At 46.9% G+C, this 22507-nt stretch overlaps 1 long non-coding RNA gene across 1 annotated transcript in view; it reads left to right on the forward strand.

The window, feature by feature from the left end:
* The window catches only part of LOC116568093, a 29588-nt gene extending 7372 nt beyond the window's left edge, over positions 1 to 22216 (forward strand). Inside the window, exons 3-4 of the long non-coding RNA XR_004276503.1 lie at positions 21161 to 21390; positions 21893 to 22216. This is a non-coding gene — a long non-coding RNA (uncharacterized LOC116568093). The remainder of the gene's footprint in view (positions 1 to 21160; positions 21391 to 21892) is intronic.
* Positions 22217 to 22507: the final 291 nt, after the last annotated feature.

Below are 22507 nucleotides of genomic sequence, written 5' to 3' on the forward strand. Positions count from 1 at the left end.
TTAATTTCTTTAAGGAGTAACACATTCACATGGTTCAAATCCCCCAAAGTAGCAACCCTCATACACAAAAATTCTTTCTTCCGGCCTTGTGCTTCTGCCCAGTTTCCACCCTGAGTGCTTGATTTCTTGTAGATTTTAGTTCTTGTTGGTTCTGGATAATCTTGAACCAGATTGGTAATCATTCAACTGCTGCGATGTGGCTATTTAATGATGTGGCTAGTTAAATAGAAAAGGAGGCCTCTTCCACTCTGTCACCCATTTGCCATTTAGGATTGAGTACCCGCCCCTCCCTAGCGGCATAGCTGTATGAATTCTGTCCTAAGGTCTTTCTCTTTCTCTATCTCTACAGCCTAGCCTTTGTAGGACTATGAATTCTTATCTCCGCCATCTTTGTCTAAGCATCTTTGTTTCAGTGCCTCAAAGCTTAAAGCAGATTCCATGACTTGGGAGCTTAGTGAATTGGCCCCCAGTTAATCAGATAAGCACTAGAGAAATTCCCTGGAAATCTCCAACAGAGAGACATGAAAGATCCAGCACAATTGGTTTATCATGACAGGATTCCAGCTGACACCATCCAAAGGAATAAGACCCTGCGGTTACCTAAATAACCTGAAGAGGGCTTTGAGAAGGAGGGGAGCCCCAAGGGAAGTGTCGGGGTGGGGGGGCAGATGTGCTTGGCCACCCAGCCACCCATCGGGGTGTGCTCCAAAGCCTGGGCTGGGCTGCCATAGGCAGAGGTCAGCGGACCAGGCTGCAGAAGTGGCCAACATTCCTACAGTCAGAAAGAAAGTGCTGATAAACCTTCAGAGAGTTAGGGCCGCCCACTTCCTGGCACACTCATATCTGGGTGTGGCTGGAAGGGCCGCCCTGTCATTATCGGGACCATCTCTGACACAGCCCAGGGCAGTCCCTCCCTCCCACGCACACACCCTCTTAGTGCCACCTAATACTTTTGTCCCAGCTTGTCACTTCTCTGAAGTGCTTATAAGTCACTGCCTGGTGTGGGTCCACATGGTTGTGCATTGGTTGGGGGGAGTCACCCATGCAAGTTTGATGGCTCGGTTGTGAAGCCAGGGCCACCTCTGGGTAATATTCTCTGTGTCTGACCCACTACCCCACAGATCTCTGACCTGGTGCTTTTTTCAAGGATGCTGCCTGGTGATCACAGACGTGGTCCCAGGTACCACAAGATTCCGTGACCAAGAACAGGGAAGATTGCTGGGGCCTCATGGAAGCATTAACTTTCATTCACGAACCTGTAAAAACTGGCATTCTTAAATGGTGTATAGGGTTTACACCATATCATATTAAATACTTAATAAGGAAATGTCACTCCCAAGCCATGCTCAGTGGAAGTGGATTATTTCCCTTTGCATCTGGGACACATGAAGGGAACGCAAGTACTTGACTTGGGTTAAATTACCTGGTCTCTAATTAGGAGCTGGGATGAGGCAGCAGGGATCCCTTCCCTAAGGACTTGCTCTTGGGGTGTCCATTCTAGCTCGTGCCTGACGTTAGGGAGATTGTCCAGCCTCTGAGCAGGACCACCCTGGAGCTGCCCAGTTTATGGGTGAGTCCCTCGGAGACAGGAGATACAACAACACAAGTGGGCTGCCGCGGGAAGGACACTCGGGGTGGGGGGTGGTCCCAGAGGTTGGGACTGTAGAAGAAAGACTGGGTCTGTGGATAAAGAGGATGGATGAGGCCTGAATGGTGCTGAGTGGGAGGTGCCTGGGGCATGTCGGAGTGGAGGGCCAACAGCATCCATATTTGGAAATCATCCCGTCAGGAAACAAGAAGACATGGGAGCGTGGTGGTGTGGGTGGATTGAGAAGAAGAAAGGCTTGGGATGAGCCCCAGGTAGCTGTTCATAAATAAGAGGCCAGGACTTCTATGGGTAGCTAGAGTAGTAGTGATGCTCTGGGGCTTGCGCCTATGTCTGAGGAGTGAAGACATAACTGCAGCAGGTTGGGTGTTCTGGGTGGAGGGCAGGGGCTGTGGGAGCGATGCAGGGGACAAATGCCTGCTGAAGCGTGGTCAGCAGCCTTCATGGCCTTGTCAGTGTTCTCAGCCCTGCCCTCAGACTGCCAGCGGTGGGTGGTGAACAGGAGGAAATGAATGTGGACTTCCGGTGGAACTTTCCAGATCTACATGTGAACCATAGGTCAGTGATCGGGGGATGGGTGGTGTGTGGTCCAGGGGACCATCCTTGGCGGGCAGAGTCACGGTGGGCATTAGAGATGGGTGGAGTATGTAGTGTGCCTCAGTCCGGGGCTACTCCTGCGAGCTCGTTGTGCCCATCTCTCCCCAGCTCTGCATTCAGGGATGCCATTTTCACATCCCAAAATGGGCCATGGTGGGAGGACTGACACTACAGACACTGAAGGGCAGATGTTAGTCATCAGTGCTGACCCTTTAGCAGCACACAACTGGGGGCTAGAGAAGTAAAGTGCCCACCAACAAGTGGAAAGGGGTGAGTTTAAAATGAGGGGCCAGGAGTGCTGAGGAGTTTGGACTTTATCCAGAGAGCTGTGGAGAGCCAGAAGGAAGCGGTGTAATTACAATGCATTGCTTGAGGGGGTGGTGTTCGTAACCCTATTTGCTTGGGTTGGCAGGCTGGCTCTACCGCTTAGTGGTTGTGTGCCACTTACTGGATCTTGGGCAGGTTACTTACCCTCTCTGGGCATGGTTTCCTCTTCTGTGAAATGGGAGAAATAATATCTGCTTCATAGAGTTACTGTGAGCTTTACACAAGTTCTCCAGGTAGAGCACTTAGAACAGAGCTTGGCACACAGGGAGCATTCAGTGTCAGCTATTATAGAAACATATGGACCAGTATGGACCAGATGATCGTATCTGTCTTTTGTGTCTGTGTTTTGGAACAAACACTTCAGTGTGGAGAACAGATTGGAAGAGGGAAAACAAAAGGTAGGAAGAGCAGGAAAGGAGCTGCCATTAGACCAGGGGTGGTGGGAGCCTGAAAAGGTCGAGGGAAGAGACGTTTGGGGCCACACAAGTGAGATGGTAACGTGTTGCAGAAGGTAAAGAGAGAGGAAGGGAAGTTGAGTTGGAGAAAGGGGTGGATGTCAGGCTGGGTCCTGAGGGGGTATTTCAGCAGAGAAGAGGGAGGAGGACCTGATGGGTGGAAGCAGTGTGAGAACAGACCCAGGGTTTTTCAGAGACTGTTGGCATTCATGGGTTTTCGATAAATATTTGTCATTTGATTTTTAAAATTTTAATTGATGCAGCTGGAATGAAAACTGAAGAAAATGCAGTAGGCTTGGAAAGAGCAAATTACCTGTAAGGTTCCTGTGGCACTCTGCACCTCTAGTCACTTGTACCAGTCACTTGCACCTTTAGTGACTGCACCAGAAGTCACTCAGTGAAAGGCCCAGGCACCATCCCTGACCTGCCCAGCATGCAGCCTTCCAGCCAAGAGCCGCTTGCCCCTCATGGGTGCCCATGGGGGGGTGGGGCTTAGGCATGAGCCAAGCACTGGAGGGTTAAACCTCATGGTCTTTCACAAGGGGGAGAGAGCTCTCTTCTGTCTACACTGCACCCAGCTTTTGGGGCCTTCCTGTTGTCACGGTGGCCCTTTGTTGGTGACAAAGTCTCTTTCAAGCAGTAGGGCAATATTTCACCCTTGCCACAATTTGAATGCTGTTGCCAGGGACTAGTTTAACTGTGTCACAGGCTTCATGTTGCATCAGCCTCTCCTCTTGTGAGATTAGTTTGGGGGACAATGACAAGCTGGTATTAGAGCCAATTCTGCAGAGTTGCGTAGGGGATAGAGAATGGGGTGTGCTCTCAACTGGGGTATGCAGGCCCAGAAGCTTCCGCAGTTCACCTGCCCTAGCCAACCACTCTCCTACTGGCCGGGAGACAGGTTGGCAGTGGCAAAGGGCAGGATTTCTCTCCCTTTCTGTTCTCACACATCTTCTTCTCAGCCACCATCCTCTGTCTCTGCCAAATGAGATGGAAAAATAAAGATGTGGCAAAGGTGCCAAGTGGGTGAACAGAGAGGGGGAGCCAAATTGGGCCAGATTAAGTGACTTGGTGAATTCAGCCTATTTGGAGGAAGAAGAGAAATACATTTAAGAAAGATAAAAAGATAGGCAGAGGGGTGCCTGGATGGCTCAGTCATTTGGGCGTCTGACTCTTGGTTTTGACTCAGGTCATGATCTCAGGGTGATGGAATGGAGCCCTCTGTTGGGCTCTGTGCTCCACAGGGAGTCTGCTTTAGATTCTCTCTCCCTCTGCCCTTCCCCCGACTCATGTGCTCACTCTCTCTTTATTAAATAAATAAATAAATAAATAATATATCTTGGGGGGAAAAAAAAAAGATAAGCAGACATTGCTCCTGGCTTTGGTCGGTATTTCTCAAAACATTTCTTAGATGTTCTCCTCCCAGGTTCCCTGTAAGTCTGTCATGCTTTAAAAGTGACATACGTCGGGAAGCTTACAGCAGAATTGGGTACAATAACTTTTAGGAATCTAGTGAAGTGGTGTAGATCCATTAATTGATGATTGGTTGAGTGATGATTTATTTATTTATTTAAGAAAGAGAGCAAGGCAGAGGGAAACGGAGAGAGAATCCCAAGCAGACTCCACCCTGAGCACGGAGCCCCACTTGGACCTTGATCCCACAGCCCTGAGATTAGGACCTGAGCCAAATCAAGAGTTGGTGCTTAACTGAGCTGCCCACAGTGGTGTAGATTTAGACCATCCTAGAACTAGCTCCCAATTAGGGACTCTCTCAGACGAATTATTTGGCTGTGTTGGACTCTCCACTTAAGTAAGGCAGGTCTTCCTCCCCAAGATGGCAGCCTGTTCATCTTCTGCAGGCCAGGCCTGCCCAGCAGCAACCAGCTGATGCTTGTTCTTTTTCCAGCCACTTGTGGGGCTCCCGGGAAACTTTGATCTACTCCCCGAGCTTCATCTGCTGACAGGTCAGGTCAAGGGGTTGACCTGAAACAGTGGGAACTAGAGGCCACCGCTTCATTCTCCTCTTTCTCTGGTCCCTGGCAGAAAAGTGCTGCCCAGATTTCTCTTCGGAACAGAGGCACTCATCCTCCTGACTGCCAGGAGTGTCATCCATTGAGAGGGGACAGCTGAGTCCCTGCCTAGACATTGCCCTTAGCCAAAGGGCCCTGCCTTATCCCCCCAGGGATAACTATATCCAGTGACTGGATGATGCAGGGGCTCCAGGCTCTGGGTCTTTCTCCTCCATTCGGGATCTTTCTGAAGGGCCCACCCAGCTTCAGAGCTGCCTATGGGGTCATCTGAGGCCTCTGTTACAACTGGACTGAACCTTTTTGAGCCTTCTTCCCTCACTCCCCCTACCATACTGATTTTCTGACCTGGGAGCTGAGCTGAAACCATAGCCCACCACTGTATATGCCTCATTTCCTCATGCATCTCTCCCTCTCCTTTTCCAGGAGACCCTGTATAGTTCAGCATCTCTCCCTCTCCTTTTCCAGGAGACCCCCCAAGCCTAGAGTGCAAATTTTCTAAGGCCAGGCAGCCCTACATTTGAGGCTAACTTTTACATAGAGCCTGGCATGGCAGCCCTGGGAATGCAGGGCAAGAGTTACAGATGCCATGGGACTCTCTGAGTGGTGTTCGTGCCAAAGATGATTCTAGTCCTTTCCAGAAGCTGCAGCTGGGCATTCCCTGGGGTGTGCTTTATGGAGGAGGGTCAGTGGGCACAGACACACTTCTGTCCAAATGATTTATTACCTCTGAGGGACCAACCTAGGCCTCTTCAGTTTCTGTTAAATGTTTTTATTTAAAAATAAAATGTACATTAAAATATATATTTTAGAATACTTTCAGTTCAAGTTGGAAAGTAAGCATAAGATACTAATCTGCTTCGTCAGCTATTTTACCAAACCTAGGAGCTCCCAGGCAGTAGGAAAAGGAAAATGCAAGGTTTACAATAACATGTATAATACGAAGTAAATGACCGCTCTCCAGGTTGGCCAGGGGACTGGTTCAAGCATATAGGGAAGGAACGCTCTGTACTAGTCGGAGGACTGGTATTGCAGAGATAGAGGGGAGAATGTTGAGAGTGGGTTCTCCAAGAATAACCCTTGGATGACCTGGGCCAGACATTGTTTTCTGGAAGAGTGGAAACTCATGTTAGTAAGGACACCAACACACAGGGTGGGAAAAATCCTCAATTCTGGAAACTGGATGCAGTTAAAAATCCTCTCTTTAATGTTACACATAGCTGTAAAATTCTGATCGTTAATCCTTTGCATTCTGTCTGTGCCGTTGATGGTTCTCCACCACCCACACAAGTTATCAGAGGCTCTAGATAGGAGAGCCACCGTGACAAGGGACATATTCTCCCCTTGCTTATTTGTCAAGGGCAGTGAACTTCAGCTGCAGGCTGGCTCCTGCTTGTGGGGGTTCCCGCTCTGTTTGGTCTGAGCCCTGGAGTCAGTATCACCCCAGATAACCCTGATATGGAATATGAAACAAAAAATTAAAATGATACAAAAGCCCCTATCATCAGATGTCATCTTGGATAATTGTACATGATGAAATATTTCCTCCTTTCCGAGCATGCATACATGCCCTCGCGTGCCCATTCACACATACACACTTTCGCTCCATACATCTTTATATATTTATAAATTTCTTACTCTTCATCCACATAATGGGGATAAAAGTCTGGCTCAGATTGGCCTCTGAGATGTATTGTGGGCCCAGTGATCTCCTGCAGGGCCTCCAGAAAGGTGAAGTTCTATAAACATGGAAGGCATCCCCACCAATAACCATGAGTCCGTCATTTGTTTTCTGATTACTCTGCATCTTGCCCTTCATGTTCAGAAAACAAAGGAAGGCTGAGCTTTAGAGCTGGGTTCTCAATGATCCCTGTGTTGACAAGACCCAAGCTGAAGGCCTACAGGAGGACAAGGGCATGTTTTTCCCGGAAGGCTGACTGAGCAGTTCTCCAAATGTTTGCAAGTACAGGGCAAAATTCCATGCAGCCTTCAAACCTTGAGCCAAGACTCAGCATTAACAAAGCCAAAAGTTTCATTTCTTTGACTGTGGGAGTGCTGCAGTCAGCCTCTAAATGGCCATTCAGTTTGAAGTTCAATAAGCACTTTGATTGAGAAACACTTTGACTGAGGGGTGAAAAGTCCTTGGCTTTAAATCGCCCATGATGAGCAGTTCCCATGTCATGTTATAGGCCCCACATTCTCCCCTGCTGAAGGTGACTCCCTGGGTGGAACACCTCAGTCACAGAGTGGATGCCGGATCTAGGGTAGGGGCGTGTGTGTACGTGTGTGTGTGTAGGAAGGGGCAAAACTGTGGGAGAGTTTTTTATTCCTTCTCTGCAAAATCCTCTGGGACTAAAGTCATAGTAAAGTCCCCTTAAGTCCGCATGCAGAAGAGCCCAAATGCCCCCCCCCCCCAGTAGCACGTGAGCATGTCAGCTGGCAGGGGTCTGGCCTTCCAGGAGCAGGAAGTAAGCCTTGTAGGCTCTCAGGCTCTTGGACCTGTGATTTGAATGGCCTGTTAAAGCTCTAAGGGGGAAGTACTCTCCCCTCCCTTCTGCCATGTCTGGAATAGTTGTGAACGTGCGGGTATGGGGGGAGGTGTATGTGTCCCTAAAGCGGAGGAAATTCTACGGGAGGGCTGCCTCACCAGATGAAACCAAGAAGATAGGCCAGGCAGAGAGAGGTTGATGTATCCCCACTATGTAGAAACAGGCCTCCAGGAGCTGGTAAAACCTCCATCTGACACTATGAAACCAGCAGCTGTTCATTGTAGATGTTTTAGCAAAGACATAGCTGCACCTCCGTTCCTCACGCGCCTGAGGCTGGGGGTAATGTAACTGGGGTAAATACGTGAAACACAGTATGGAAATAGATCTGGGTTTGAATCTCAGCTGTCTCTCAACTGCCATGGACTTGGAGCAAGACCTCTCCAAGATTATTTCTTCATGTATAGATAACACCTACTTCAGAGTATCTTCAACTTGAACTGACCAGAGCCAATGGACCTGAAAATGTTCTGTAAGTTTAAAGCACTATGGAAATAAACAGCATCATGCTTACTGAAGAGATTGACTTAGCACAGATTTACCACCTGGTTGGTCAGGGGTCACCTGTAAGAGATCAACTAGAGAGGTGGTGGTCATAGTAACAAATCACCACAGCCACAACCAGTACACTAACTAGTCTTTTCCTAAACAAACCACAAGTGAACAAAATCTTGCCGGAGTCAGAAGATAACCATTTCTTTTGCTTTGACCACTTCTGAATCTATGGCTAGTGGTCCATTCTCTATGGGAAAGGATAGAGGAGGCTAGTTTGTTGGTTGTGCAGAGTGTGGCTGCATGTGTAGCAGGCCCACAACCTGCCATCATTGGACTCAGGGCAGTTCTCAGCCTTTCCCCTCGAGACATAAAACAGATGACACTCCAAGTGTGACATTCACCATTTTGCCCCTTTCCAGGGTTTTTTCCTTTTGAGACAAGTGAAAGTAACAATCTTGCATCTATAACCACAGCTCCGCTCTTCATTCAAATCTTTGGTACTTCCTATGATCAATAACGAAATACCTGTGACATCAGCTAACTGGTATACCTAGATGTCAACTGAGGACCAATGTCCTCATCCATGAGTGAGGGCAGGAATTTGTCGTATGTGTCTCACTTAGTAATGCCAACGTCCGACACACGGTAGATGCTCGAGGCTGACTTGAGTAGGAGTAAACCTCCCAGCTCTCCACACACGAGCTCTGGGGCCATTCTGCATTCCAAGGCGCTAGCTGGTTGGGCATGGCCTTTTTAGAAGCACAGCAGTCATGTGACCTCTACAGGGGATTTTTCTGCTAGGACAAATGAGCCAGCTCCCTTCACACTCCGCGGGACTGACCGTTTGAAGTGGAAAAGTGAGTGCCTACCTTCTTTCATGTCTGCCTTTGAAGAGAGGGTGGCCTCTTGCCAGCGAGAGGTGCCTAAGGTTTGTGCTTGGGGAGGGCTGACCCAACTGAGCATGCAGGGGGTAGTGTTCCGAGAATACCTGTGAAAAGCCAGAGTAGATCTTTAAATACATGGCAAAGAGGTGCATTCTGGGTGCTGTTCCTAAAGACATTCAAAGACAAATGTTTTCCCCTAGGGCCTTTGGGCGGATCTGCAGATTCAAGGAATCTGTGGGTATCGAGGCCAAAGCTGGTGTGGGTTTTCCCTTCTCGCTGGGGAAGGCCTGCCAGAGCAGCCGCCCGAGCCACACACCCTTGTGTGGGAGCAGTCTGGAGGCTGACGGCCAGAAAAGCTGGCACCAATGTGTGGAGAACCCTCTAGATAATTTGTCTCAAGTGTGCTAATGGCTCAGGGGGCCAAGAGCAAATGGGTCACACAACATGTTTTTAAGATTAGGATGTGTGAACAGGTTGCTCTGTAAATTGTTATTTTCTCTCAGCAGCTCAGAAAAACTAGATCTGATGGGCTTGGCTTATAAGGCAAAACACACACACACACACACACACACACACACACACACAGAGGTAAGGCTACAAGGCTGTTTCAGCATTAAGGATAGGCATAATGGCTGCCAGCAAAATGCTAGAAACCTCCCTGCCAGGCCAGTCTGAAAGTTGACCAAGTTAAAAAGATAAAGAAGTTTTATTCCATCTCTCGAAAGAAGGGGGTTGTAGGTGACAAAGGGGAATAGAGAGGAACTAGAGGAACCAAAGAGATGGGGCATAAGGGGAAGACTCTTGTGGTGGAAGTCCAAAGGTTTGCCTTGACAGTGTGGCTGTCACCCACCACGTGGGAAGATCCGGCCAGAGCTCAGTGGTAGGCTTTGCAGTCAGACCAGACCTGAGTGTCTGGCCTGGCCCCACCACCTAGTCCCTATGGAGCTCAGCTAAATCATTAGCCTCTCTGATCATCTGTTTCCTTGTGGTGAGATGGGAAACTCATGACTTCCTCACCCGGTTCTGGTCAGGATGAAGTAAGGGAAACGTAGACCGTGCTTGCAAGTGTACGTGGCCCAGAGTCTTTACTGCTTGGTGGTGTTCCTGTGGTTGTTGTGATCATTGTTACCTGGGATGGTGGTTCATTTTACCATTGCTGTGTAACAAATAGCACAGATTAATTGCAAAACAGAACCAACCATTTTATTACACTTATGGATTCTCTGGGTCAGTGATTCCGAAAGGGCACGGCAAGGAGGGCTCATCCCTATTGCATGATGTCTGGAACATCAACTGGGAAGGTTTGAAATCTAGGGTGTCTCAAGGGCTGAAGGCTAGAATCATCTGAAGGCTCACTCCGTCACATGTCTGGTGCCTGACCTAGGACGGACTTGAAGATTGGGACTGCCAATATATGGCTCCCCTCTGGCATGATGGTCTCAGGATAGTTGGACTTGTATATGGCACCCAGCTTCTCCTTGGGTGAGTGTCTCAGGAGAACCAGGTGGAAGCTGAGTTGCCTTTTCTGACCGGGCCTCAGAAGCAGGCTATATTCTGTTGGTTACAAGCAAGCCTCTAAGGTTGCCTGTCTATATTCAGAAGGAGGGGATTTATGGATGGGAAGAATATTGAAGAATACGTAGACCTGATTTAAAACCAACAAAATGATAGTAGAAAAGAAAAAAAAACATGCCTCATGTGTATAGTTCAAAAAACCCCACTCACTTGGGAGTGCTCGGGTGGCTCCATCAGTTACATGTCTGACTTTTGATTTCATGATCTCATGGATTGTGGGATTGAGCCCCTGGTCAGTATCCACACTCAGAGGGCAGTTTGCCTGAAGATGCTCTCCCTCTGTCCCTCCCCCCACTAATGCACTCATGTGCTCACTCTCTCAAAATAAATAAATAAATCTTAAAAACAAACAAACACCCCACTCACTTAAACCTCTCAGAACTTCTAAGGCTGGCAAGTACTATGACTCCATTTTGCAGATAATAGGCTCAGAGAGGCCAGTCATTTGTTATTTTATGAGATGCTCTTTCTGGTCCCTTTCAGCTCTACAATGTGGTTTTGTTCCTTACAGAGGGAGGAATCCTGAAAAGTTGGCTTTAATAAAGTAAGGAGTTTGACCAGACCTCTATTTGCTATTGCAACAATTTCTGTGACTTCCTGGGGCAAACTGAATTGCTTCCACTTAACCCACACCTGGCTTCCGAAAGCAGCTAATTTTAGATTTCTTGTTTCAGTGCCAAGCATCAAAGGAGAGTTGAAAGAAAAATCTTTGCTCAATTGGAGTACAAATTCTTTCAATTGAGACCAATTCTGGTGTCTCATCTTAAGATAAGCAAACCCCATTTATTACATATCTTTTAAGCTGAAACATTCTAACCAAAGCAGAAGCATAAAATCAAGATCACCTTTAAACAGATGACTCACTGAACAAGTAAATACCAAAAACGAAGATTTTCATGAGTATAAAATTAGTCCCTTTGTGCAGGTGCAGTTTACTTTGCTCAATACTCGTGGCCCTGATTTGGTGAGTGAAAATTAAACATTTTTGCGTGGTCTATTTTAATTGACTCAGGAGTTTTATAAGAATGAAGCATTTCCTGGTAAAAGACTCCTGTGAAAATGTACTTCCTAATTTCATTCTTACAAATTTGGGTTTCTAGAAATTGGATTTTCTTTTTTTTATTTTTATTTTTTTTATTTTTTTTTTTTAAAGATTTTATTTTTATTATTTATTTATTTATTTGTCAGAGAGAGAGGTAGAGCGAGCGCGAGCACAAGCAGACAGAGAGAGGCAGGCAGAGTCAGAACGAGAAGCAGGCTCCCTGCAGAGCAAGGAGCCCGATGTGGGACTCGATCCCAGGACGCTGGGATCATGACCTGAGCCGAAGGCAGCTGCTTAACCAACTGAGCCACCCAGGCGTCCCCAGAAATTGGATTTTCTTAAGGTGTGGCCAACCTATATCATGTAAGGTTTCCAAGTCACTGTTAAGGAATTCTAAAATCAAAAACTTTTAGAAATTTTTGGTTTTCTATTATTGAAATGTCCACTTTGGAGATTCCATTAACCTACTTTGTTTCCTGTTACTTTAGTGATGACACATTCTGGAACATTTATGAGTGAGCCACTTATGAGACCATTATATCTAGTCCCCAAAGAGATATGTTCTTGACATAATTTATTGCCATTGATCAGCATTTCCTTGGGATTGATTGAGCCATGTCTTTATCTTCTCCACATTCTGTAGAACTGTTCTGATGAAGGACATAGGCCACACACACACACACACACGCACACAGACACACACCAGTGTAGACACAGCGCACTCACAAGCTAATATTCAATGAGTTATCTAACCATTAAAATAACTCCATATTTGTTTTTCTTTGGAAAGCTAACCTATTAGTTGTTGTGAGTCAAAAGACTGTCATCAGGAAATTGAGATTATTAATGGCTGAGGGGCCATCAGAGGTGAACACCAAACAGACTGGAAAAGGCCAGGTGAGTGGGAGAAAGCATGGGAGAATGCACAGGCACACCGGTGAGAGTGAAAGCTGAGGCTTGCTCTCCATTCTGGCTCAGTCAGTACTATGCGCAACACTGGTAGAGGAAGGCCTAGGTATTTGTTTGGTAGTTTTTTCTTTTTTTTTTTTTTCAGATTTTATTTGTTTATTTGATAGAGAAATCACAAGTAGGCAGAGATGCAGGCAGAGAGAGAGGGGGAAGCAGGCTCCCTGCCGAGGAGAGCCCGATGCTGGGCTCGATCCCAGGACCCTAAGATCATGACCTGAGCCGAAGGCAGAGGCTTAACCCACTGAGGCACCCAGGTGCCCACCCCTTTTTTCTTTTTTTAATATTTTATTTATTTGAGACAGAGAGAGGGAGGGAAGGGAGGAGTGCATAAGCGGGGGTGGGGAGGGGCAAAGGGAGAGAGAAAGAGAGAAACAGGTTCCCCACTGAGCAGGGAACTTGATACGGGGCTCCATCCCAGGATCCTGGGATCATGACCTGAGCTGAACACATATGCTTAACTGACTGACCCCAGGTGCCCGTCTTTTTTTTTTTTTTTTTTTTAATTTCAACGTAGTTAATATACAGTTTTCATTAGTTGCAGGTGTACAATATAGTGATTTAACAGTTCCATGTATTACTCAGTGTTCATCATGGTAAGGGTACTCTTTTTTTTTTTTTAATTTATTTGACAGACAGAGATCATAAGTAGGCAGAGAGGCAGACAGAGAGAGAGGAAGGAAAGCAGGCTCCCTGCTGAGCAGAGAGCCCGACACGGGGGCTCGATCCCAGGACTCTGGGATCATGACCTGAGCCGAAAGCAGAGGCTTTAACCCACTGAGCCATCCAGGCGCCCCATGATAAGGGTATTCTTAATCTCCTTCACCTATTTCACCCATTTCTCCTCCCACCCCCACCCCGTCTCCTGCCCAAACTCCCCTCTGGTAACCACCTATCTTTTCTCTATAGTTAAAAGTCTACTTTTTTGGTTTGTGTCTCTCCCTCTTTTTTCCCTTTGTTCTTTTGTTTTGGTTCTTAAATTCCACATATAAGTGAAACCGTATGGTATTTGTCCTTGACTGATTTATTTCACTTAGACTTATATCCTTGAGATCCAACCATGTTATTGTGAATGGCAAGATTTCATTCCTTTTATGGCTGAGTCATACTCCATTGTATGTTTATGATCCGCATCTTCTGTATGCATTCAGCTATCGATGACACTGTGGCTGCTTCCACAATTTGACTGTTGTAAATAATGTTGCAATAAACATAGGTGTGTGTATATCTTTTCCAATTAGTGTTTTCCTATTCTTTGGATAAATACCGAGCAGTGACATTACTGAATAGTATGGTGTTTCTATTTTTAATTTGTTGAGGAACCTCCATACTGTTTTCCAAAGTGGCTGCACTAGTTAACATTCTTACCAACAGTGTATAAGGGTTACTTTTTCTCCACATTCTTGCCAATACCTGTTGTTTCTTGTGTCGCTGATGTTAGTTATTCTGACAGGTGTGAGGTGATATCTCATTATGGTTTCAGTTTGCATTTCCTTGATAATGTGATGCTAAGCATCTTCTCATATGTCTGTTGGTCATCTGGATGTCTTCTTTGGAGAAATGTCTGTTCATGTCTTCTTCCCATTTTTAAATTGGGTTATTTGGTTTTTTGGTGTTAAGTTGTAGAATTTCTTTATATATTTTGGATACTAACCCTTTATAGGATGCATCATTTGTAATATCTTCTCCCATTCAGTAGATTGTGTTTTAGTTTTGTTGGTCATTTCCTTTGCTGTGCAGAAGCTTTTCATTTTGATGTAGTCCCAGTAGTTTATTTTTGCTTTTGTTTCCTTTGCCTCAGGAGACATTTCTAGAAGGATATTGCTATGATCAATGATAGAGACATTTCTGCCTGTGTTCTCTTCAAGGATTTTTATGATTTCCAGGCTCACATTTAGGGGTCTTATCCATTTTGACCTTATTTTTATGTATGGTGTAAGAAAGTGGTCCAGTATCATTCTTTTGCAAGTTGCCATCCAGTTTTCCAAACACCTTTTGTTGAAGAGACTGTCCTTTTCCCATTGCATATTCTTAAGGCACAGCCATTTTAAGAATAATGAATATGGTATGTTAAATAATGGCTCCCAAAGATCTCTGGAACCTGTTGGGTTACCTTATAAGGAAAGGGTCTTTGTGGATATGATTAAGGATTGTGAGATGGGGACATTATCCTGTATTATCTGAAAGGGCCTTAAATGCAATCACAAGTGTCTATATTAGAGGCAGGGGGAGATTTGGCACAGACAGAAGAGGAAAAGGCAGTATGGCCACAGGGACACATGGATTGGAGTGGTATAACCACAAGCCAAGGAATGCTGGCAATCACCAGAAGCAGGAAGAGACAAGGAACAGATTCTCCCAGAAAGAACATGGCCCTGCCAACACCTTGATTTCATACCGTGAAACCGATCTCAGACTTCCAGCCTCCAGAATATGAGAGAATACATTTGTGTTGTTTTAAGCCATGAGGTCTATGGCAGTTTGTTAGAACAGCCACAGGAAAACCCGTGCAATGGAAACTATACCACTGGGAAGACAGATTCCCCTGGAGAAAAGGTGTGGTGTGGGAAGAAGGCATGAAGAGATGAGGAAGTGTCTTGAGGTTGGGGCACAGGGAGGGATCACTGGTCTGGGAACTGATTGGGGTGAGGAGGGCAGGTGGTGGTGGCTGGAGCTGGCTTCTCGTGCTACTTCCTGTGAGTCATTATGCACGTCTCTTCCCAGCTCTACGAATAGCGCCATCAGGTGGGCAGGCTGCTGTCAGCGAGGATGGGAGTATTTACACCATGGAAAAATGGACGACATGACAAAACAGGGCTTTTCTCCCAGAGAGCCAGTTATTCGATTTTGCCACTGAGTGAAGGGGAAAGGAGAAATGGAAGGTGGGTAAGGTTTAGAAGCTAGGACTGAGAAGGCTAGCATTGCTGTTTGCTTTCCCTGCTCCTTGCATAAATACTTACGTGCTGTTGATAGTCATGGGAACGTGGGGAAGGTCATCTAATTTAGAGACATGAATTCAATGTGGGGTTGGTATTTTCTCCTTATATTTACTGCATTTATATTTACATCCTCTTCTATGTCACATAGTGGGCCAGACACAAGGGTAAAGTAATGCTTTAAGACACAGACCCAGAATCCTGGAGTTTGCAGTTGAGTGGGGAAGTCAGAAGTACAGTTGAGTTGGGTTAGCCAACTTTGAGCATACCTCAAAGACAATGTACAGGAAATGTAGGGGCAAGGTAGGGTATTTCAAAGGAGACAACTTTTCCACAGTCTGAAAGAAGAGTACAATTTGCCAGACATGGAAACCATGAGGGAAGGGGGAATTATAACTAGCAAGGCTTGTAGTAACCCAATGAAGAGAGAAGTGAACAACAGTGGGGTGTAAATGAGGGGTTGAGAGGTGGTGATCCAAGGAGCTACTCTTCCCCATACAGAAGAGCCAAAAATTAAAGACAGGAGGTCATTGAGTGTGGCCAACTCCAGGTCAGCCTAGAATGGCATTGATAGTCAAGGCCTCTGGTCCAAGGAATGGAGTTGGGCACAGCACCAAAGGGCTCTAGGAGGAGGCAGTTTTCAGAGATGGGTGGAAGACAGAGTTAGAAATGGAAGTAAGCCAGGTAGAGGAAAGGAGGGGAAGTTAGGATGCCACCCTCTGTGAGCAGAGAGGAAAGATGGAGGTGGGAGCTGGCCATTAAGGGTGAGGAGGGGGACGGGAAGGGAATTCAGGAGATGGTGCAGAAAACCCAGGCAAGTAGGCCAGCCTAAGACAGTGGGAGTTCAGCTGGCCCTGTGCTCCATGAGGATGGTCGACTCTTCCTCCCTGACACCTAGCACGGTAGCTAACATTGAGTGGTCCTATGTGCTGGGGAAATAAACAAATGAGTTAGGAAGGGAGGAGGAAAAGGAAGTTCCCAAGTTCCTTTTGTTCCAGGACACTGGACGGAGGACTCAGCGAAACAGGCATTTGCATTCTCTTAAGGTGTGAATGCCTTCCAGTGACCACCAGGCATCTGATGGGTCATCACTGCTGGTGGGTGGGTGAGACTGGAGCAGGCAGGAGCTTCCGGGATGGCAGTGGGCAGTCCGGGATGGCAGTGAGCAGGTGCCTCAATGTACAACTCAGCATGGCAGGGGCAGGAGACACAGCAGCCAGGCATGACTGGAGCATGGGTCTGTGGGGTGGCAGTGGGGGATGCTACCTGGATGTCTTGTGACAGGGTTTGGATTTTATCCTGAAAGCAGTAAGGAACTACTGGAAGGTTTTAAACATGGGCACAACAGAGTTAAGCTTATATCTGGGAAAGACCACCCTGGCAGCCGTGTAAATACTATTGGAAGGGATGAGGTAAGAGGCAGAGAAACTCATTTGGAGGCTGTTTTCATGGTGCAGGTGAGAGCTAATGAGATCCTATGCTCATGCAGTGGTTCTGGAACACAGCAGGAGACAAAAATGAGGGGTATTTAGGAGGCTCAGTCAAGATACAGGGTGAAGATCGTGGCAAGGCTAGCACGTGTGATGATATAATACAACTCAAGAGCAACTCAAGAGAAGGATTGTTGTGGAAAGCAGAGGGCAGTCTCCCATGCTTACTGTTCAACACTGGGCAGAGGACCACAGCTTGAACTACTGAACCCTATGCATGACCTCTAGGACTTAGACATAGCAACATCTGTCCTCAGCAGAATGGGGCCCACCAGACCATGCCTTTCTGAGCCTGGCTCCCTTCTCAAAGGTAGGTTCCGAGGGCATCTATTTGCCAGAGCTCAGATCACATGCCTGGGGAAAATCATTATTTAAAGAAGAAGAGGTAAAAAGTCAGTGAAGGAAACCAAGAAGGAAGAACCCAAAGCTAAAAGGAGATTGAGAAAAGTAAGAGGGTGCCGTGTTGCAGAAGCTTTGGGAAGAAAGGGCTGTGAGCAGGACTGAACAGCCATTGCGTTGGACGATTGGGAGGCAGCTAGTGGCCTGGGGGAGAGCACTTTCAAGGGCAAGTGGGAGTGTGTGTTGTGTTAGCAGGACCGTGTAGACGGCCCTTTCTCGAGAAGTTTAGCTGGGGTGGGAAGAACAAAGAAAAAGAAAGTCGAAACTAAGGAGTGGCGCAGAGTGGGAGGGTGTGGATTTGGGTTTTTGAGCCTGGAGCACCTCAAGTGTATTTATAGGTGTACGTGCTAGGCCAGCCCTGTGCTCCCCGAGGGAGCCCGCGGGATGTGGGGAGAACCAATTTAGTAATGGCCTCTCCTTTTCTGTTGCTTTGAGAAAGTTGCTGTGCTGAGCAAAGGGTATTAGTGTTCTTTTTAAGATTCTAAACTACCCATGCAGTCCTTCTTCTTCAAGGATTAAGACCATGGAGTCTCAAATGTTACATCTAGTGTTTGTACATGTTCTCCACAAAAGGCATCCTGACAGAGCGTGAGGGAGGGAGAGACTGCGTCTGAGCATGAGCTGGTAGCATCTCAGCCAGGAGCCTCCCTTTCCAGCTCTGGGACAGGAATGACCCTCCGCCTAGGCTCCTGTGGCACTTGGGCTGGTGGCTGAGCCTTCCGGGCCTGTCCTGGGAGACTCAGCAAGCTGGATGCTGTCTGTATCCTCCTACCCCACACACTTAACAGATCTGAGAGCTGAGCCACAGAACCCGAGGCGAGCATCAGAACTTTGCTGAAATATCGTTACAGTAGTGGCCTTCAGTCACTCCAAATCCTTCATCGGCCTCTAGGGTCACCCAGTTAGTATTGGGTGAGTGAATAAAAGCTTCTACCTTCTGAGGAATTCTAGATAGTTTCACTTACATTATTACATATGCCCCCAGGCATAAAATATGTGAATGGCCTTATTTTTAGGTGGGAAATGAACAAATGAGTGAGGCAACACATAGTTATAAACACCTGGAAGAGACAACACAGGGACCCAGGGCCCTTTTCTCTGCCCATCAAGTAGTAAGAGTCTATGGGATGTTTGTCTGATTGTGCTAGGACTGCGGGAGACTCAGGGGGAAGAAGTATTGGAGGCGTGGGAGACAAATGCATCTTTATCACGCACCTTTAAATCGCATGAAAGATTCTAGCCCGAGAAGACCATGTGTAGTAATTTGTGAATAACCAGAAAAGCCTATGACGAAGCAATTCTGGAAACAGCTGAGCCGAAGGCCACCCGGCTTCCCATGCTGATGCTGTTGACAAAGGCTCTGATCATTTGGGGCAGGGTGAAATTATCTGTCATCAAAGTGCCTAAATCCTTGGAGGCAGACAGAGATGGAATCTGACTGCCAGCCCTGGGGAAGCATGGCCAAGCTGGCAGCATCCCCCCTCTGCCCCACATACCAGCAGGGCCAGCAGGGGAGTCTGCTTCAGCCCCCACGGTGGGCTCCACCTAAGAGACCTTTCATCACTGGCTGTCTAAAAGCATCTGTGTGTGGGGAAGAGAGCTGCCATCACCCATAAGACTTCTGATCCCCCAGGACCCCAGCCGTCCAACAAGAGTGTACCTGCCATGGGGGGCAGACATGTGTGTGCCTGATTTCTAGCTATGGTTCCCTGGAAATAATTAAGTTAAAAAGAAATGCCCTTGGGTCTTGGCCCAGCTCAGTCAAGTTAGAGAAGGCCCTGGAGGGGAAAGGTAGACCGTGCAGTTTGCTTTCATTCATAGCTTCTTTCTTCTTTCAGACACCATGTCAGCTTGATTCCTAAGGGGGTTTCCTCATAGGGAAGACATGAAATCCGTTGAACTGAGCTGAGCATCCTGTTTAATGAAAGCAATAAATCATGTCAGTGAGAGAGGTCTGGGAGGGCTGGACCAGGGCCTGTGGGATAGGGGTTTTGTAGGAATGGGAGGGCTGGCTTCTGTCTCAGGCTTGGCTTCCTTTATGGCCAATATGGTGGGAGAGAATGAAGGTTACAAAGGAGGTACCTAAGAGAGAGCTTAGAGGAAAGCCCCGGTGTGCTTCTTGATTTCTCGAGGGGGGCTCTTTTCAAATCCTGGTCCCCAGTGTGTAGAAGGGTCAGCGTCTGTCACATACACAGCAGGTGGGTGGCCTGTCCGATGTGATGGGGAGAGCCAAGGGAGCATTCAACGTTGTCACCCATACTCACTTGTTGCTCACATAGAGTGCCACTACTAGAGGGATAGCACTCTTTTCAGTACCTACCCTGGAGATCAGCTGGTTTCAGGGATATTTACCCCTGTTTGCGCATGTCCTGAGTAGGAGATCAGAACTCACCTCCACCAACTTCAGCCTTTACCTAGAGCAGGCCCTGCAGTTGAGCTCCACTAGGAATAAATGATTTTTCTATAAAGTTCTGATGTGACCAAGACCCTCCTCCCACTCCAAGCCAGGGCTCTTGTAATCTGTAAAGCAGGGGGGAAAAAATGCCTACCTAACAGGAGGCAACATTGTGGAAGTGACAGCTCTGGGTGGCTGTGATGGACGATGCAGGGGCTGGGGGTATTCTAGCCTGCTACCTCTCAGGGTCTGGTTAATCAGGCCTAGCCAGATGAGATCTGCAGGTTTTCCCTGCACTTTCTGTCACCTCCCACTCTGTATCCCAGCGCCTGTTAGGTAATATTGTACCATTAAGCCTTCACCCTCTTTTTTTAAGAAACAGACAATAACAATGTAGACAGAGAGATGACAGGCACACAGACCAATCAGCAATCTCTCTACAAATAGACATGTTAAATAAATATCAGTTCACATTTATGGGCAAATAATGAGGTCAGTGTACTTAGGAGTAACTTGGTAGGAATGGGCTTGTCTGTACTTCCTGGGTGATTGACTGCTCTCAGCAAAGTCTCCGAACATTTTCCAAACAAAGGAGTCAACCTGGGAAAACACTGCCTGCTTGGATCCGCATCAGACAGGTGCCTCTGGAAAAGCAGTATTAGCACTTTCCCTTTATGGCCCATCTTTTAACCATGAAAGGGGCTGATTGGATAGACAGGACTGAATTTTAATGAGGCTCCCAGTGCAGTCTCTATGCTCCAGAGAAGTAGGAACAGTGATACGTGAGACTTAAGGTGTAGTTGGAATCGTTGACAGGACAACCAGATAGCTCTTTCTCCTGGGCTCAGTTTTCTCTCTAGTGTGATTTAGCACATCACATAAAACCCCAAGAAGGCACAAGTAATTCATTTACCATCTATTTCCCATTCCCTACTAGAGGAAATGTTTTAAGAAAAATTACCCAGCATAATTTGTTAAAATGGATCTTGGTAAATAGTTTTAATTTCAAGTGTTTCTTTGGAATACAACTTCTGAAACAACTTACACTCAGTGTGAGAGGTCTTTGGAGGGTGCTGGCAAACAGGCCACAAAGGGGCCAAGGATTGTGAGGGGCAAAGAAAACAGCTCTGGACAGGACAGAGCCAGCATGCCTATCTGGTGCAAGGAGTCCATGAAAGGGAAAGTGTCCTGGATGCAGACTAAGGAATTTGGGTTTTGTTCTGTCGGAAGTGGGGGACGAAAGGGGCTTTTGAGCAACGGAGTAATGCTCAGATTTAATTCACAGAGTCAGGGGTCTCTTTGTGTTCAATTGTCCCCTCTCTTTTCCCTTCCCACAGCATGGCTGGGAAGCATACTTGAACAGGTCTTGGCTCAAAGACAGGACCCAGAATGACAGTTTATTCCACCATTGTCTTTCAAGGGTCTACTACAGGCTGGTCTGCTTCTATGGTACATGAGCCCATGGACTGTCTCTATCCCAAACCAAAAGGAGATGCTTCCAGGCAGGGATGAAAAGCTATCAAGCCACATGACCACATTCCTCTGGGGAAAAAGGCTCTTCACATGGATAAAGTGACAAGTGGCTTGCTTAAAAATCACCAGTCCAATACAAATGGGAGCAGCTCCAGAGAATGAAATGATTCAACTGAGGTGAGTCAAAACACTGGGGTCAACGTTCGAGGGGTACCCCTACGTTACAGGCTTTGTGCTGGGCACTGGGAATGCATCAAAATAAGGCATGTTCCTCTCCTCGAGGAGCTTACAGTCTGGAGAGGAGAGAACACCTAAACCTATCATTTTAGTAAGTAATCTCAAGAGGCATTTGGACTTGGGGTAGGTTGTTGCTACAGTGCTATTTAGCTCTGAATTTCTGTGCATCTGTACCTGAAGGCAGAATCCTTTAGTCAGGTGATAAATGCAGTTGGGTGTTATGAAAATGGAACAAAGGAATGTTTGGAAGAAACTGGAAGATCACAGAAATCTTTTTGAAACTGGTTAGTGTTAGAACTACTGGTGGTGGTGGACAGCCTCCCAGGGGGTCCCCAGTGATTCTCGCCCCCTTGTCTTCAAACCTTCGTGTAGCCTCTGCCCACACAGAGTCTGGTAGAGGCCACAGTGGAGGTCATAAATGGCCCTGTGGCTTTCACCTTAGTGTCTTGACTCACCCCTGGGGAAGGCAGCTGCCATGTCTTGAGGACACTGAAGCGATCCATGAAGAGGCCCATGGAGAAGAGCTGAAACACCTTCCAACAGCCAACACCAACTCGCCAGCTGAATGAGTGAGCCATCCTGGGAGCTGCCCCTGCAGCCACGATGACCTTCGGATAATGCAGCCCTGGAGGACAATGATGACCCTCTCCTCAGAAGCTCTGAGCCAGAGCCAAATTCTCAGCTCGTGGAAATTGTGAGAGACAGTCAGTGATTGGTATTGTTTTAAGCCACTCAGTACGCAGGTTAGCAATAAATAACAAACCCAACACCTATGTTAAGAGTACTGGTCCTCTGTTACCCAACCCCGTCATCTCCTGACCATTTTCAATTTAGTACCCCAAAGTTTTCTGATACCAAAACCTGATGAAATAATTTTTATTATTTTTATATAAGGAAACTTGATAGTCTGTGGTTCAGTAAATATGATTTAATTAAGTAGGTTGCATTTTTTAAAAAATAAGTGATTTGGAAAAAGACTCGTGGAGTTAAGCAGGATATTAATTTTCTTTGCAGTTCCACTTGATAGAATGTCAGTGGCATTTCAACAAGTACTCTT

This window comes from Mustela erminea, chromosome 10 (assembly GCF_009829155.1).
Source record: "Mustela erminea isolate mMusErm1 chromosome 10, mMusErm1.Pri, whole genome shotgun sequence".
Taxonomy (NCBI): domain Eukaryota; kingdom Metazoa; phylum Chordata; class Mammalia; order Carnivora; family Mustelidae; genus Mustela; species Mustela erminea.